Below are 7,989 nucleotides of genomic sequence, written 5' to 3' on the forward strand. Positions count from 1 at the left end.
CTTGTTTATCCATTCTTCAGTTGATGGGCACTTTGGCTAACTCCATCTTTTTGCTATTGTAAATAGTGCCGCTATGAACATTGGTTGTTCTTTTTAATTCCTATCTTTTTAATGACCTTTTGCTTTCTTCATTTATGATGTTCTTGATGTCATCCCACAATTTTTCTTGTCTTTGGCCATTAATGTTTAATGCATCAAATAATTTCTTGAAGTGGTCTCTAAATTTAAGTGGAATATTCAAGGTCATATTTTACTCTCATGGACTTGTTTTAATTTTCTTCAGCTTCAGTCTGTGCTTTTATATGAGTGATTGATGGCTTATTCCACAATCTGTCCCTGGCTTTGTTTAAGCTGATATTGAGCTTTTCAACCATCTCTTACTAAAGATGTAGTCTGTTCAATTCCTTAATATTTCCTCCGGTGAAGTCCATGGGTATAGATGCACTTTGTGTTGTTTAAAAGAAGGTATTTGTGGTGACTAGGTCATTTGTCTTGTAAAATTTTATCATGCCACGTCCAGTATCATTTCTATCACCAAGGCTATATTTTCAAACTATTGGTCCTTCCTCTTTGTTTCCAATCTTCTCATTCCAATAATCAGTAATTATTTTTGCATCTTGATTGCATGTTTGATCAGTTTCAGGCTGAAGAATTTGAGATACAATTCTTCAATTTCATTATCACTGGATTTGAGGGTTTTTGAATAAGTATGAGCAATAATTATATTAAGTGACCTTCCTTATAGGCATATTGCTATTATCCTACTACAGACAGCATTGTACATCATCTGAGATCTTGTAATGTTCTTTTTGATGCTTAATGAAACTCCATTCCTCTTGAATTTTCACAATAAACAACAAATACCGGCAAGGATGTAGAGAGATTGGGACCCTCGTACATTGTTCTTCGGACTATAAAATGGTGCAACCACTGTTGAAAATGTTATGGTGGTTCCTCAGAAAACTGGAAAAATAAATATCATATGACACAGCTTGCTATATATCCATAAGAAATAAGAACCAAGACAAGAGTAGACAAATGCCCACTGATGTTCACTGAAGCACTATTCCCAAAAGCAAAAAATATGGAGACAGACTAAATTCCCATCAATGGAAGAATGGATACACAAGTTTTTTATATACATAATGTAGTACTATGAAACTTTGAAGAATAAGAAGAGCAGGCCTCACCCCCAAGGAAGCATAACCTAAGTTGATTGGCTACTCATAGTTTCTAATCACAAAGCTAACTATGCCTGTATTAGGCTTCATCACCATGGGAATAAGCACATCCCAGGTTACGAATCAGGCTGCGAATCGTAAGGTCAGCAGTTCAAAACTACCAGCTGCTCTGTGGGAGAAAGATGAGGCTTTCTGCTCCTGTAAAGATTTACAACATTGGAAATCCTGTTCAGGGTTTCTATGGGTTAGAACTGACTCAATGGCACTTAACAACGACAACAACAACGGCTAAACCTCTGGAAATCTTGGCCTATTCAACTTGACACAGAACCTTAACCATTACATGGAGAAACTGGATTAAATGAAGAAGAATGCAGTATCAGAATTGGAGGGAGACTGTTTAACAATCTGAGATGTGCAAATGAAACAACTTTGCTTGCTGAAGATAAAAAAGGCTTGAAGCACTTGTTGATGAAGATCAAAGAACACAGCCTTTGGTATGGATTGTACTCAAAAGCAAAGAAATGAAAATTCTTCAAAACTGGACCAATAAATAGCACCATGATAAACAGAAAATCTTTGAAGATGTCAAAGATTTTATTTTACTTGGACCTACAATCAATGCTCATAGAAGCAGCAGCCAAGAAATTAAATGATATATCACATTAGGCAAATCTGCTGCAAAAGACATCTTTAAAAGTGTGAGCACCATGCTGGCTAAATGCAAGCAAGAAGGATCAATTTTTGGCCCTAAACAATAATGGTACTGACTTTATTTGAGATATAGAACCAATATAAAAAAAATAGATTATCAGTTAAGTCATGGTCATGTGTAAAGCAGTATCTGTTATCAAAAGCTCAATTTTGCTAAGTTCCCTGGTTCCAACTCATAGGCGCCCTATATAGGGTTTTCAAGGAGTGGCCAAACTTGCAGTTAGTAGTTACATCTAGAGCCACAACAACAGCTCCATTAGGAAGAATAAAATCAGAATAAAAATAAAAAGAATCTGGGTGTGAGATATAACTCTGAGGATGGTCCATCTTCAGGAGTGAGAGAAGTCCAGGAAATTGCTAACTGAAGTTGTTGGCTAGTGTACCAATAGAAGTTCATGGAGGAGGGGGAAAGAAACCTGTTCCAGGAATGCTACCATCAAGGGATGTAAGTGACCTCCAAAGATTATTAACAACATAGTACTCAGTCAACGAGGAACCAAGAGAGGGACTTTCTTCAGCTAGGAGAATAAAATGCTTTGCAAAATGACCACATGACACATCTGCATGTGACTTCTGGGTTTGGCTCCGGATTTTACAAAATTGAATGAAAAGGCCTCCCTCTCACTAAAAAGAAGAAAGAAAAGACATTTTTAAAGTTTCAAAGAGTAAAGATGTCTAAGGAGGGCCTAAGTCATGGTATTTTCAACTACCTCATATGCATGCAGAAGCTAGACAATGAATAATGCACACTAGAAAAGAAAGTTGTTGTTGTGAAGTACCGTCGAGTGGATTCTGACCTATAGCTACCCTGTATAGGGTTTCTGAGGAGCAGCTGGTGAACTTGAACTGCCGATCTTGCAGTTCAAATGGTTTTGCAGTCTGGCGCATTAACCCACAGCACCACACGTGGATTCTGACCTATAGCTACCCTGTATAGGGTTTATGAGGAGCAGCTGGTGAACTTGAACTGCCGATCTTGCAGTTCAAATGGTTTTGCAGTCTGGCGCATTAACCCACAGCACCACACCAGGACTCTGCATTTAAATTATGGTGTTAATGAAGAATATAAACTATGCTATGGGTTGCCAAAAGAAAGAAAATTTGTCTAAGAAAAAGTACAGCCAGAATGCTGTTTGGAACAGAAGGTAGCAAGACATCTTTCTGATATTTTGGACATGTTTTCGGGAAAGACCAGTCCTCGTAGAAGGACAGTATGCTTGGTCAAGTAGAGAGTAAGCAAAAAAGAGGAAGACACTCAATGAACTGGATTGACAAAGTGGCAGCAACATCAGACTCAACCATAACTATAATTTTGAGGGTGGCACAGATGTTTTGTTCTGTTGTACACAGGGTCATTGAGTGGAAACCAACACAATGCCACCTACTGACAACCACTGATAAATTATATAGATTAATTACATAGAGCTCCTACAACAAACGGGTCACTGCTATCTCATTTATTCTTCCGAACTGTCATATATGTTGTGATGGTAGTTATGTGCTATGGAAGCAATTCCAACATATAGCAGCCCTATATAGGATTTCTGAGGCTGTAGATCTTTATGGGGGCAGGAAACCTCATCTTTCTCAAGTAGCACTGTGTTATTTATTATTTTCTCATTCAGACTTCTGAGCATGAACAAAGTAGTTGCTTCCAAGTCAATTCTGACTCATGGAAACTCCATGTGTGTCATAGCACAACTGTGTTCCTTGGGGTTTTCCATGAGTGAATTGTTGAAGAATGTCTGGGTTCAGTTAACTCCCCCACCAATCTTTTGGTTAGTAACCAAGAATCTTTTCCATTTGCATTTCAGTGTATCCTCTGCAAGGGAAGAGGAGCACTACCAATAATTAATCTGGAAAATCAGATGACTAGTCATCCCACCTATGGTATGAAATTTTTCCTGACTAACCTATCCCTGAATGCAGTTATTATCCTATTTACAAATGAGAAACCACTTATAGAAATACTGGTATTGATGTGTCACTCACTTATTGAGCACATGAGATGGGATTTGAACTTAACAACTATCATGAGGAAGACAACTGCTCTAACAAGTGAATAAAATATGAAAGCTTCTGAACAGTAATTATAACGTATTCTTTTTGTTGTTGCCAGTTGCCCTCACATTGGCTTCAAATTACATAAAACAGAAAGAAAATGTCTTCAAGCATTCCTGTGGCATTTTCATGATTGGTTGCATGGCTTGGTACATTGTTATATCTATTGTGTTGAAGCCTTCTAACCTAGGGGATTCATCTTCCAGTATTAAATCAGACATTATTCTTTTGTGAAATCAAGGGTTTTCATTGGCTTATTTTTGGAAACAGGCCATCAAGGGTTTCTTTCTATTCTTAGTCTGGGAGTTCTGTTGAACTCTGTCTAACATGGGAGATTCTGATGACTTTTGAAATACTGATGATATATCCTACAGCTATATATGCAAGTCAAAACAAAGTACCAGCTTGGTGGTGGTATGCAATATTCGTGGTGGTGGTGGTGGTGGTGTACCATGGAGTCAGTTCCGACTCATCGTGAACCTGCATAGGGTTTCCAAGACTGTAAATATTATTAATAGAAATTATCAATCCTTTTAAAAATTATATTGAAATGTTACAATCTTGGGAACTTATACATGTTTTGTAAAATCTATAAACCTGTATGGGAGCAGAAAGCCTCATCTTTCTCCCACGGAACAGCTGGTAGCTTTGAACTGCTGACTTTGAGGTTAGCAACCTAACTCTTAACCACTACACTACCAGATCTCCTTGGTTAAATGTACATGTATATATTTAATTTTGAAAGATACACGAGCAAACGACTAGCTCTTGTTATTCTCATCTGGAGAATATGTGATTGAAAAAGGAGAAGCTTTCATTTTGTAATGTATATATTTCTGTATTGCCTCATTCCCTACAATATACCCATCCTTAACCAATGAGCATGCATTATTTTACTAAAAGAAAATATACCACCATTCCAAAATTAATTTTTTAAATAACAAAGTTTACTTGCCGTAAAGTATAACAGGCATAAAACATAAATTTGAGCACATAAATGTCATCCTTTCTTCAAAATATTAATAAGGATTGCATGGATTTTAGGTTTATCATAACTTGAGCCAATATTTTTCATTTCTAAATGAAAAGGTTTAAAAGGCTTTAACTGTATAATTAAAGCATTCAGAGTATATTCCTATATTAGTGAGAATAAAAAAATAGGATACTTCAAATACTTTTAAAGGCTATTAATTAAATAATAGACTTTGCTTTTCAAATCTAATTGAGATTTTATCCTATTACTTGCTTGCTTTAGCAAGTTTTTGGTTTAGATAAATGAGGTGATTAGTTTAACAAATTGTTAAGATTAACTTTTTGTATAGAAATATACACAAAAAAGGTTCACAATGATAAGATGATCTCCTATTACTATAACTGAAATGAATTAAACCTTTTTTAAGTCAAGCTTGATTTTCATGAATTTCATACCTGAGAGATTAATCTAAATTATCTCTCAATTCTTTTTAAAATTATACTGAAAACTTTACAATCTTGGGAAATGTACATGTTTTAAAAATTCTACATAAAAGTGTATATCACAAATATTGTCCCATCCTTAAGTTATAAATTCAGGATACTCAAAATAATTGTACAATATTAGCTTACCTTTGTATGCAAGAATAGAAAAAAAAGACACAACCTTATTGGTAACTCAGCAGCTACTAGTAGCAGTTATTCTATAGAATAAAGACCACTTTATCTTTTTCTGCTAACCAGTAGCTATGCAGCAAATAATTCATCAACTAGAAGCTATCCAGTTGAAATTTAGGGTCTGATAGAAAGTATATATATATATATATATGCTTTGTACTTGAAATATATGGGTTAAGATGTGAGAATTGTTTTCTAAATATTTGGTTCTTATTTACACTATGCACTCTACTCTTATCACAATTAATGGAACCTAGGAGACAAACCCTTTAAGAGTAATTGATCAAATTTTACAAATGTGGAATATTCTAAGAGAAACTGTGATTTCAGAAGACAAGGTTAAAATGTATAACATTTTCTTAATGAAAAGACATAAATCTTGAAGCTGTCTTAATTATCTAGTGCTGCTATAACAGAAATACCACAAGCAGATATCTTTAACAAATAAATTTCTTCTCTCCCAGTTTGGGACATTTGAAGTCTGAGTTCAAAGCACCAGCTCTTGGCTCCTTTCATCATCTCTTAGTCCATCATTCCTTGGAGATCTCCGTGTGTCTTAGCATTAGTCGTCTCATGGATCTAAGAACTTCACAGTGCAGGGATCCTGCATTCAGAAGACATGTTCCACTTCTGGCCCATCTTTCTTGGTGGTAATAGAGCTCTCTTTCTCTGCTCCCTTATCTGCTTTGTGTATTTCAAAAGAGATGGGCTTGAAAAGACTCATTGGGACTGCTTGAGGCCAGTTGCTAGGCAAGGGGAGCTTCAGTCAACTGCCATCTGGGCCACTGAAACAGGAACTTTCAGATTCATCACTTCCCCAAGACCTTCGTTCACCATGCCACATATTGACAATGTTGTTAATCAAACTGGATTTCAAGGATGTCCTGCTAAGGCCCAAGCACAGCACCCTTAAGTCTCGAAGTAAGGTGGATCTCACAAGATCCTTTTCATTTCGAAACTCAAAACACACCTACACAGGGATTCCCATCATTGTTGCCATTATGGATACTGTCGGCATCTTTGAGATGGCTAAGGTTCTTTATAAGTTCTCACTCATCACTTCTGTCCTTAAGCACTACAGCTTCCAGGAGTAGAAAGAATTTGCTACTCAGAATCCTAATTGCCTTGAGCACCTGGCTTTCAGCTCAGGCACAGGCTCTTCTGACTTTGAACAACTGGAATGGATCCTGGAAGCTATCCCCCAGGTGAAATATATCTGCCTGGTTATAGCAAATGTCTACTGAGAATACTTTGTTGAATTTGTAAAGGATGTGCGGAAGCACTCCACTCAACACACCATCATGGAGGGGGAATGTGGTAACAGGAGAGATGGTGGAAGAACTGATTGTCTCTGAAGCTGACATCATCAAAGTGGGCACTGGGCCAGGCTCTGTGTGTACCACACAGAAGAAAACTGGAGTGAGATAGCCACAGCTCAGTGCAGTGATGGAGTGTGCAGATGCTGCTCATGGCTTCAAAGGCCACATCATTTCAGATGAAGGCTGCAGCTGCCTTGGGGATGTGGCCAAGGTTTTCAGGGCCAGGGCAGACTTTGTGATGCTGGGTGGCATGCTGGCAGCTGGCAGGGCACACCGAGTCAGGTGGAGAGCTCATCGAGAGGGATGGCAAAAAGCACAAGCCCTTCGATGGAATGAGCTCTGAAATGGCTATGAAGAAGTATGTGAGGTGTGTGGCCAAGTACAGGGCCTCAGAGGGAAAGACAGTAGAGGTCCCCTTTAAAGGGGATGTGGAATACACCATCTGAGACATCCTTGGAGCGATCCACTCTATGTGTACCTATGTGGGTGCTGCTAAACTGAAGGAATTGAGCCGGAGAACTACCTTCATCTGTGTCACCCAGCAAGTGAATCCACTCTTCAGTGATGAAAGTTAGACGAGAATTGCCAAGGCACTAACACCCCACCAATTCCAGCTACTATGGCTATTTGCTACCAGTCTTTTCCCATCATCTCACTCCTGAAGGCTCCTGCAACAACTCTGCAGTTTTCTACCTGCACACAAAATACCAAGGGCATGCGTGGGGAGGAAGCAAGAAAGACAGATGTCTAAGATAAAGTCAAATAATCAAATGAGAATATGGGGAAACTATTAAAAGGAAAAGACACTGATTTATAACAAGTGTTTTATGTGACTTTGATCTGGAAAGGGCAATCTCTTAGAATCATGTTCTGTTAATCAGCTTCATTAAATGAGACCTTTGACAATCTGAAAAAAAAAAAGAGAGAGAGAGTGAGATTGATTCAAGAAACAACCTAATTCTATAGATTGCATGCAATCTCATTAACATTGTAGAAGTGAAAATTTACACCACATATAATAAGGAGCTCTGGTAACATAGTGGTTACGAATCGGGCTGCAAACC

General features: G+C 37.7%; 1 pseudogene; it reads left to right on the plus strand.

Annotated features, from left to right (window-relative positions):
- The first annotated feature begins 6,414 nt into the window (after window positions 1–6,414).
- Window positions 6,415–7,500, plus strand: LOC102826311 (annotated as a pseudogene).
- The last annotated feature ends 489 nt before the right edge of the window (window positions 7,501–7,989 follow it).

Source organism: Chrysochloris asiatica, unplaced genomic scaffold (genome assembly GCF_000296735.1).
Source record: "Chrysochloris asiatica unplaced genomic scaffold, ChrAsi1.0 scaffold00218, whole genome shotgun sequence".
NCBI lineage: Eukaryota > Metazoa > Chordata > Mammalia > Afrosoricida > Chrysochloridae > Chrysochloris > Chrysochloris asiatica.